The 11140-nt window shown below is 46.3% G+C and overlaps 1 pseudogene; it reads right to left on the bottom strand.

The window, feature by feature from the left end:
- Nucleotides 1-1179: 1179 nt before the first annotated feature.
- On the bottom strand, nt 1180-1277 carry LOC144116689 (U2 spliceosomal RNA; annotated as a pseudogene).
- Nucleotides 1278-11140: the final 9863 nt, after the last annotated feature.

The following is an 11140-nucleotide window of genomic DNA, read 5'->3' as shown; positions in this document are numbered from 1 at the left end:
CTTCATGAGGTTCCATCGCCATTCCTGATGACGGCAAAAATCTAGGCTGCATATTGATGCGGTCACACTAGTTTTTCTACATCTTGCTCATTTCTGATGTGGATTACTGTTGACGCTTCTTCTTGGCGAGCGAAAATCTTTCCGTCCCTTGCCCACAAAAATTTCCAACCACAGGCTTTCTATTTTTCCACAGCTTTAAACATCAGCTTCTTCAGCGTCGGGCAAAGATGTTCGTTTAGATATATAGGGTTTGCATCTGACCACCCAAAGTCAGTAGTGGAAAGCCTAACCTTTCTCGCCCTCTGGAGCACTGAGTAACGTTTTGATCGGTGCTTGAATTGCACAATTATGTTAGGAACTGCATTTTTATTTCGAGTTTTAACCCTGCGGCAGACTTCAATGTCATTTGCAGTCACGGGCTCATTCAAAGCAGTGCCAACGTGACTTAGTATTGAGACAATATTCTCACCTTTTTCTTCCTTATTCCCTTTAATTTCTAAGTTGCGGTTTCGAGAGTACTGTTCACTTGTGAGGATTCTGGTCTCATAGTCATCAAGTTGTTTCTTTGCATTTCGGTACTCACTTTTCAAAGCATCGTTTTCTTTCTTCAGTGCTTTATTTTCCTTCTCTAGCAGCTCAATTTGGTTTTTCGTCTCCTGATACTGTTCGTTTAAATATGGAAGGCTATCTTCCACTTCTTTCAGCTCCGTTTTAAGCTGCTGCTCAATCTGTTTTTTGAAATTTTTCATTTCTTTCTCTAGCTGCTCTTTGAAATCGCGTAGCTCGCTCATGTTATCAAGCTCTCAGGCACAACCGCACAGAACACTCAATATTGGCAGCAGCAAGACAGCAAAAAAAATTTACAAATAAAAACAGTTTCGACCTGTGGCAACAAGAAAGGTGCGTCAAGAGGTGCGTTCTTCGCTGTCCCCTGCTGCCAACTGGCCTTGCCCGAGAGAACGTCCGGTTTTTGTAGGCCGAGTCCCTGGTGGTGTTGCAGTGCCGTGACGTCAGCGAAGGCTGATATCACGATACCGGGCGCAGCCACGTGGAGCCGTGCACAGGTGCAGATCAGCTAGATTCTGGGGCCTTTATCTGTGGCAACAAGAAAGGTGCGTCAAGACGTGCGTTCTTCGCTGTCCCCTGCTGCCAAAGAAAAGACGCGCGCTATAATGCCCCAGGCCGATCCCGGAGGCAGTGCAATACCGGGCCAACCTGAGGCGGAAGTGAAGCAAGCTTCAAGCACTCCGCTACATTTTCAAATATAAGTTTAATATCTTGAGTCCAAATGGAACCCGTAGCAGATATTAAATCAGGCAGCAGGATCAGTAGCCGGGCGCAATAACCACTGAGCCACCGCGGCGGGGGCAAAACAAAATAAAAAGTGGATCTTGAAGAAGGAATAAAGTAGCGAGTAGAAAAAGAAAGGAAGAAACAAGTGACGCCGTCCCGTCGGCTTTTTGCAGCAATACCCTCATAACAAATGGCGTCACGCGGTATATTCCGCCACACTTGGTTGTCTGGAATGGAAGTGACTTGAAAATTGGCTGGCGGCTTTTCATTAAAATCAGTTGCTGGGCGAGTGGTGTTTAACGCTTTCATTCACATAGTGCAAAGAAAACACGTAGAAAGCGAAAGCAGCGGAAGCTGTGTTCTCGGTGTTCGATAGAAGAAATGAGGTACGCTTGGAGCCTGTAAAAAGTGCGGCAAAAAGATTATGCAGCGCCATGAATTTGGCTAAGTTTGTTAAGTCCATAGACAGGGCGGAAAAGGTCGACTTGGAACGTTTCTTCGCAGCAAAAACTCATAAAGTGGACTGCCTTCTGCGGGTAATTATCTCTGATAATGGAACATGACAGAAGTCGCTTGCAAGGTGTCTGCAGCAAAATTTAAATGGTCTTACTATTGACGACCATTTCAAGGTGAAGAACTCTGACAAGGTGACCCGATCTCTTAAGGAAAGGCCCAAGGCGACCCTGTAGGCTTTCTCAGTCGACATTAAAGACCATTATTATTCTCTTCCGCAGGACAATGTTTTGATCAGTATTAGGAACTGCAGAGACGGACACGGGATGTGTTCGTTTCAGAACAATAGTGGTTTATCCATCGATAACTTTCTGGAAATGCTTTCAACTTACCTGAAGTCTACATTCGCAGTTTGCGAAGGTACCCTCGTCGCTCAAAGAAACGGAATACGCATTAGCTCCTACGTTGCTCCTGTTTTGAGCGACATTTTTCTTGCGAAGCGGTACCGAGAGCTGAAACGCAGAAGTGGTGGGTCCGGTTTTGCAGGCATTTTGAGATATGTTGATGATTTTCTCGTTTTTACCAACGCACAAGATATGTCCGATCAGGCAAATATGTTCCATATCTTATCGGTGTTTTCATAAGGCCTTCAATCACTTATATTGACGCATGAAGTGGCTGTGACATATTATCCACATTTCTTGACCTAGGTATTTATTTTTCCGCTGACCATGTGTATCGGGCTTATGAACCGCGAGGAAGCAAACCTGTACTTCCGTTTGGTTCAGCCCACTCAAAACTAGTTAAACGAGCAATTGTAAAGTCTTGCTTTTGCAGTGCTCTCGCGAAATCGTGTGAGCATCGACTGGATTCTGCGTTCTCTAGCCAGTTGACCTGGTTCAGCGGCTCTGGCTGCCCATGTACACTCTTGTTCTCGGTTACCGAAAACATGCTCAAAGAAAGCAGGAAAGTGGTTCCAAACAACGGCCGGGCTGACCCAGGTTGGATAAAAAATGTAACGGTATTACCTTACATGCACACGTTCGCCCACCAGCTCAAGAAAATAGGCAGAGGAGAAGGTGTACATGTGGTGTTTTCCGCACCAGAGAGGCTATCAAAACTGTGCAAGAAGGTGAATTACACCGTTACTGTGAGCAATTCCTGCACTGTTAGGAACAGGCAGCCAGCAGCAGGGCGCGCGAAAGACGTAGTATACTCGACACATTTGCCCTGTGGCCGAGCATACATTGGTCAAACGCACAGATGTCTTAAAAGAGGCTCATGGAACATAGCAAAAGCGTCATCGGCGCTCCTCGTCATCTCGCCATTCACTGCTGTGATTGTCAACAGTGTAAAGAACGTGTTGTCTTATTGGGAAGAACCACAATCTTTCAAAAGTATGTCAGCAAAACAGCCAGGGAGATAGCTGAGGCTAGTGAGATCGCGGAGAAAGGATATTACTATGTCAGCACTCCATCGGTGTTGTTTAGTGAGAAGGAGCGTCGTGTGTCTTGGAATTTCGAACTGGGGTAATATATTTTTGTTATTGTTTGCGTCCGGGATTTTAGGTTCTACCTTTATGATTTCTTCCTTGCATCGATGATAATGTGTTTCAGGCGGTTTGGCGCTGCTACCAGTCTTAACATGACTTTCCTTTTCGTTGCTGCGCATGCCCGCTGCACTCTATATGTATTCTCTGCGCACAGCAATAAACTTTGTTGAAGTCGGCGCTTTGTGATGTCTTCCCTCTTGTCCGTGTTCGTCTTTTGCGCTGTGTGAATGAAGTCTTTTGATTGCTTTTCAAGAAATATTGTACGAAGGCACGGTGAAGGGCCCAAATGTCGGGGCCACGCAAATTTGTGGTGTGGGCCACACATTTTGTAGTGTCCCAGGTCGGTTCCAAACGTGGATCAACTCAATTTTAAAATATTGCAGGGTAGGTCAGGCAATTTTTGTAGGTAGAAGTATTCCATTTTTAGGCTAGGCCAAGGCTGTCTTCCACCCGAGAGCACTCATAATCGCCGGCAATCAAATTCGGTCAAACTCATTCCAATAACAAATTTCAGGTTTCCTCATATTTGGAACGTGCTTCAGGCGCTAAACCTTGTGTTGTCATCCTTATTCTGCAGGGCCATCTCCAAATTGGGCTTTGCTTGGTATGTCACACGTCCTTAAATAGGTCAAGATCATTTCTAGGCCGAATATCGGGCGCTCCAAACCAGGGTTCGGACATCCCGACTTCTAAGGAACCGTACCGAGCCGGTTTGTGACTTGTTTTTGCTACACTTTTTTTGCAACCCGGAATACATTTTTGTTTCTTTCAGACAAAATAAAGTGCTAACCTGCAGATTTATACACGGAAAGGTGTTCTCGTGATTAAACGCAAACATGGCACGAGGCCTATGCGAGAACAAAGTTGTGGGGTGTCTCGTTTCAGGGAAGACATTTAATTGGCGCTTCTGTAATCTGCTTTCGGCAGTTGTAAAGCATTGTACACTAGATTGATGTAAAATTTAAAGAATTTTAGAGTTTCCACTCTTGCACGTTTGCGACTGGTTTTAATCGAATTGTTCGCACTGTTCTAATAATATAGGACTGAGTGCGAGTAGATTCTCTTTCTTTGGGCAATGTACCGTAAATAAGTGAGGCTTAGGCGCAATGACCTAACGACGTTCTCCAAAATTTACTTTCCGAGGCATTCGTTGTCAGAGAGGAAATAGCAAAGAACACCCCTCACGATGGCTCAGTGGCGGTGGCGTTCAGCTGCTCACCACAAGGTCGCGGGGGCTGCATTTAAATTGCAGGGAAATGCAGAAACCTGCTTGTGCTGAGTGCTGTCAGCCCACGTTGAAGCACACCAGCTGGTCTAGTTTAATCTGGAGAACTCCACTACAGCGCTACTGATAGACCCTCTGAATCTTCGACATGTTAAACCCCAGATATTACAATAAATATTAAAAATTACATTTGTATAAATTAGCGCAGTTTATTTTTCCCGAAAATCCAGAGTCGGCGTTGGCGTTGTGAAAGAAAAATCAAGAGAATCACTGGCAAGTGGAGCCCTGAGAGCAACATGGGAGGATGTTGGGCTGTCTAGGTCACGTGGCCTTGCAGTGTCGTCACAACCTGCCTACCGGATGATGAGCGGAATACCCACTCTGGCAGGTGGCAGTTAAAATAATGATTTATCGCTCGAGAACTGCAACCTGGCACGCACAAGGCCCACCGCTGGGAGCACCGCTTATTGGAGGGCAGTGCTTTATCCATTCGCCGCTTCACCGCTGCGCTAGGAGGCGCATGATGAGTCGCAGGGACCTATCAATGTAAAGTAGAGAACGAGCTTCTGCATAAATGAAAATTAACCCAAAACGCTATCGCGTCATACCCTTAAGGAGTAGTTTCATAGTTCCCTTCATTTTTTTTGCGTTAGGATTCTAAAATTCTTTGCTGCATGCGACGGAAATAAACAAGGCGGGCTTGTGAGTGTGACACAGATGCTTAAGGGAAAAATAAGTAGCGATTACACAAAGGGTAATGCGGAAATGCATGCGCTCGCTGGCATGCGATAATCATTATGCTCGGAAAGATTCTACTGTAATAAAACGCAACTGCGGTAAAATGATTTTGGTTTATGCGGATGTGCTGAAATTATTCTGCTTGTAAAGAGATTAGGTGTCAATCTCTAGTGGGTAGTTTTGCTAAGCTGTTCTTTGACTGCTGGATCTTTATTTCTCGGTCCGGTGATATCTCTGCCTGGCGCTGTTGCACTTCTGGTTTTTGTTATCTGAGATGAGAGGCTTATGCTTGTTGGCCTCCATATGTAAAACGCTTGGCCGAAGGCGTACATGCAGCATTCACAGATCTCAGCCTCGGCTACATCTGCTGGAGGTGGGCGTAAGTGGGGTGAAGCTGAGTGAAGATGATTTTTACAGTGTGGGCATCATGAAGACTGCATGCATACACACGCACACAGGCCACTGTTTCTTTTGGGAAAGAAGAGGAAGAGGAGAAAGACTTTAGTAACTAAAGGAGAGGTCTGCCTGGTTGTTAGACTAGCATGCTGCTCCAGGTGAGGCTGAAAGAAGAAAAGACTAGAGCAGCAGAAGAGGGTGAAGAGAGTGTAAAAGGGAAAAAAGAAAGCGAGAAGGGTGAAACCAAGCATACTCAGCACTCACACACACACATGATTATCAAAGGGTGTCCATCAAATATGTGTCTCTAAGCAAGGCTAATCATGCTTTCGTCCCTCACACAGCCGAACAGACATCACACGGGGGTCCAGAGACATGCTCTAGGTGTACGGGGCAGTCCTGACGGAGTCCTAATGCACTTAACAGTGCCTAGCGATAGATATTAAATGTTTGCAGCGGCAAATCAAGTATTGAAAATCCTCGCCCGCACTTCATGTCGGGCACAGAGGGCTACTTGTTACATCAATTTTATGAAGTTAGAATTTAGCGAAGGCAACGCATTGTCGAATTCGGTGGAGGCAGTTACGATCATGTCTATCTAAATTGCGTGGCATGCAGAAGTCACAAGTGGGATCGATACGAAGAAGGGGTGTATATTGACGCTGTGGATCGCACCACAAACAGCGTTGCTTCTGCGAGGATTTAGTGGCCAGAAGCCTCGTGCCATCACTACGAGAAAATGGTGCGAATAGGAGCAGCAAAAGCGCGCCGCCATGCACCGGCCTCTCTGCACCGTAAGCGTGATCGTTTGCCTGCGAGGCCGCAGCGAGCGGGTAACCCCTGCAGCACAACGCGGTGGCGTATCTCACATGTCTCTGCGTTATCTGCTCAAGTCGTCGACGCTCTGCTCCTGGAAGCTGCCTGATTACTTTATAGATCATAGTGAAGTGCGAGAGTCACTGAAGATAACCAGCGCTGTTGGCGGTTGTTGCAGAATGTAAGTAAATGCTGCTCGCAGAGCAGCCAGCTCAATAACAGTAGTTGAGGTGCGGTGACTGAGTTTCGCCGAAATTGTGGTGCGCTCTGATCCAATCCAGACGCCACTCGCAGATGAAGTGGAGGTGATAGAGCAATCAGTGTAGTTGTGCTGGTGTGCATTGTAACATCCATAAAGGTAGTCAAGAGCTAAGTATTTAAATTCAGGACCGGCGGTGTTTTTTTTTAATATCAGGGACTGTTGTCTTGATTTTCCACGAAACGTACCTCAAGACGAGGAGGTGGTTGTGATAGCTCGAGAAGAACGTCAGAAACTTCCTATATGCAGTATTCTGCGAGTGGATGGTAAGGGAGCCACGAACCGCACTTGGACACGAAGCACCTCTTATGTTAGCAGTACTGATACAAATAGGCTGAGGCACATTCTCAAGGCTTTAGCTTGCATAGATTGAGAGAGTTTGATATTTGTTTGCGAGGTACCCTGAAGAGTTGGAATACTGTAGCGCAGAAGGTCTTGTCAGAGCGCTCCATGGAGCAGTACTAATGGGGGTGTAGAGCGGATTCTTCTGGTGGTCGAGCGCCTGAGAAAGATAGAGGCGTAAGACTAGAGCTTAATTTTCAGCTGTTGTGCATGTGGGGACCATGACAGTGACCTGTAGAATGCGAACCTTGTCTCCCCAAAAGACACCCAGGGTATTTGGGCACCAGCAACTTTCAGCACGCAGCACGAAAGATCGCGGATCAAAAATGCAAATCTTGAGGATTTATCTGGTGATATGACAAGACCGCGCTTACTTAAAAATGATTCGATGAAGCCTATTGCCTTCTGTAGACGGGTATTCACAATGCGCCTGTTGCGTCCGGAATACCATACACATATGTCATCTGCGTAGAAGATTTAATTTGAAGGTGACAAGTATTTTTCCAAGCCAACAAGTGCGATATTTAAAAGGGTATGACTTAAAATCTTCTCCTGAGGCACACCGCTATACATCTCATGCAGTACTGTATCACCTTCACTTGTTGACCTGAAAATGTGCCTTTCGTGCGGATCGTCACACAGCCCGTATTCATCAATCAAACAATAAATCAATAAATCAATCAACACATTTGATTTTCACCAAAGAAGGGATGCATGGATTTATCCACGAATGCCAAGTATTGTAAGGCAGAATTAATTGCTTCATGTGTGTGTTATCAAAGGCTCCCTTCACGTCAAGAAAGGCAGCAATGGTCATATACCGCTGTGCTTTGCTCCGTTTGACACAATTGGTAAGGGCAATAACGTTGTCAACGCTGCTGCGTCCTTTTCGAAAACCAGAAATGGTCGGAGGGTAAACTCTCCTGTTCGTCAGGTCTCAGGTAAGGAGGGTGTGTACCATTTTCGCCATCAGTTTTCTGACGCAGATAGAAGTGTAGCGGGACGGTAGGCGTTTATGTCAGTTGATGGTTTTCCAAGCTTGAGGGTACATATATGACAAACGCACGCTTCCAACACGTTTCAACGCAGCTGGTCTTCCAGGAGGTGTTATAAACTTCCAGCAGCTGAATCCTGGTCTTACTACTCACGTCTTTGGTCCTGGGTATATGGAGTTCTTCCATATATAGTGAACAGTTCGTCAAGGAGGGCAGTATTAGGGAAAGGGGAAAACACTTGGAGAGGCAGTGGCACTGATATAGCTGTTAAACGAGCAATGACCTTAGAACATAAAGCTTCCGCTGCGTCGAGACGAGAAATATTCGCATTTACAGCTGCCCACTCGAAGGAATATAGTGGTGCGGGCTGACTACTGACTATAAGTATGTTGCTCGAAACCTTAAATAGAGGCTTTCTGTCATCAAGCTTCGCGCAAATGGATCACCGTTCGTGTCTTTCCAGCTTCTCCAAACGAAGCTGAACATCTTTCTGTGAGTGCCTAGCAACGCTAATATATTCGCTATAATTCTCCTGTGCGTTCGTCTCTCTGCTCTGCGGCAAATTGCTCTGCTGCACATACTCAGCATCTGCAGCTGAGTAAACTTTTGGTAGTCATAATCAGAGTGCTCGAAGTTTTAGCTCGTGCTACAGCATCAATGAAATTTTAATATTCGAGGCTTGAGAGCTACAGAATTTCTACTATGCCAGCGAAAACTTCCCAACTCTTGTAGCGTGTCTCACGCCGCTGGGAACTTACTTAAAAAAACACCACCAACCTCAATGTACTTAGGCAGATGATTGCTGCGTTGAAATTCTGTGTCCGCATTCCAGAGAGAAGAGGAGAAGGGCTTTAATGGAACAGGAGAGGTCTGCCTGGTTGTCTGCCTGGATTGCTACTCCAGGTGAGGATAAAAGAGAAGAGTAGAGATGAGGATGGTGAAAAACAGGAAAAGAGAAAGAGAAAGGGTGAATGGTGAAATGAACCCCACTCACGCACTCACAACACACACACCAATACATAATTGTCAAAGAATGTCCACTAAACTCGTGTCTCTTAAAAACACTAAAATAATTTTGTCCCGCGCAAAGCCGAAGCCGCGTCCCTCCAGGGTACAAGTACATGCTCCAGGTTCACGGGGTCATCCTGTCGGAGTCCTAAAGCACTGAAAAGTGCCTTGCGATGAGTGTTGAAGAGTTGGCAGCGGGCGATCACATGTGGAAGATCCCCGGGCACACCACTTGTGGGCCACAGAGGGCTACTTGACGCAACAATTTTATGTAGATAGGATTTAGTGAAGGCAACGTACAGGCGAATTCGGTGGATGCCATTTTGATCACGTCTAGTTGTATTGCGCGGCATGCAGAAGCCACCAGTGGGGTCGATGCGCAGAAGGGGTCTGTATTGATGCTGCGGATGACACCACAAAGAGCATTGCATCTGTCAGGATTTTGTAGTTAGAAGCCTCGCGCCATCATTGCGAGAAAATGCACAGGTAGGAGCAAGGTGGTGTCACCATGCGCCGACCTCGCTGCACCGTCAGCGTAATCTTTGCCTGCAAGGCCAGAGTGAGTGGGTAACCACTGCAGCACAACACAGTGGCCGAGCTCACAGGCCTCGGAGTGGAATCTGTTTAAGTCATCGACGATCGGCTCCTGAATGTTTCCTGGTGACTGTATAGAACGTAATGCAGCCCGAGATTCACTGAAAATAACCCACGCTGTTGGCGTTTTTCGGAGAACGTAAGTTAATGGTGCTTGCAGAGCAGCCATCTCGGTAGCTGTAGTCGATGAGCGGTGTACTAAGAAAAGCATAATTTGTGGTGCTCGTTGCCCGAACCCAGACACCAATTGCTGATGAGATGGATGCGATAGAGCCATCAGTGTAGATGTGATGGTGCGCACTGTAGCATCCATAAATGTGTTCAAGAGCAAAATATTTAAGTGCAGGACCGGGGGTGTTTGTTTTTCATTTGATCCCTGGAACTGTTTTCTTTATTTGCCATGCTGTGTACCTCCAAGGTGGAGACGAGGTCGTGACAGGGCACTGGTTGTGTGGTGGGAGAAGGTCGAAAACTTGCTCTATGTGGCGCGCTGCGAGTGGATGGTGAGGTACACGAGCCACAAACCGCATCTGGGCACAAAGAAACTCCTGGGTTAGCAGTACTGATGCAGATAGACGCCCGCTTTCTGCTAGAGCACCCACTGTGGAGGTGGTCTTGGGAAGGCCGAGGCAGATTCTTAAGGCATTAGCTTGCATAGATTCAAGGAGTTTGATGTTTGTGAGATACCCTGAAAAACTGGGAGACTGTAGCATAGGAAGCCTTCACAGAGCGCACCATACAGCCATAGTAATGAATGTGTAGAGAAGCCCTTTCTGGTGGTGTAGAGCATACGAAAGATAGAGGCGTAAGAGCAGAGCTTGATTTTAAGCTGTTCTACATGTGGGAACCATGACAGTGACCTGTTAAATGTCAACCCCAGGAATGTTTGGCTTGTGACGTATGGTATTGGGGTACAGCCACTTTCAGCACGTAGTGTGAAAGATAGCGCCTCGAAAATGCAATTTCTGAGCTTTTGTCTGGCGATATGACGAGACCTTGCTTACTTCAAAACGATTCGATGCAGCCTATTGCGCTCTGTAATCGGGCAAGCACAATGCGCCTGTCGCGTCTGGAACATCATATACAGATGTCATTGGCGTAAAGGGAGATTTGAACTGTAGGGGGCAACCACTTTTCCAAGCCAACATGTCAGATGTTGAAAATGGTGGGACTTAAAATCCCTCCCTGGGGCATTCCGCGAGATATTTGATGCAGAGCTGTGTCACCTTCACTTGTTGACATGAAAATCCAACTTCGTGCAGATAATTGCAGAGCCAGTTATACATCTGTCCAACAATGCCGATCGATTGTAAGGCTGGGTGAATTGCTTTATTTGTGACGTTGTCAAATGCTCCTTTCACGTCAAGAAAAATAGCAATCATAATAGACCGCTGTGTTTTGCTGCGTTTGACACTATTTGTAAAGGGGGAATAACATTGTCAATGCTGCGTCCTTTTCGGAAACCAGAC

This window comes from Amblyomma americanum, chromosome 1 (assembly GCF_052857255.1).
Source record: "Amblyomma americanum isolate KBUSLIRL-KWMA chromosome 1, ASM5285725v1, whole genome shotgun sequence".
In the NCBI taxonomy this organism is placed as follows: Eukaryota; Metazoa; Arthropoda; class Arachnida; order Ixodida; family Ixodidae; genus Amblyomma; species Amblyomma americanum.
Note: the sequence above shows the minus strand (reverse complement) of the source record. Positions and strands in the feature narration are given on the sequence as shown.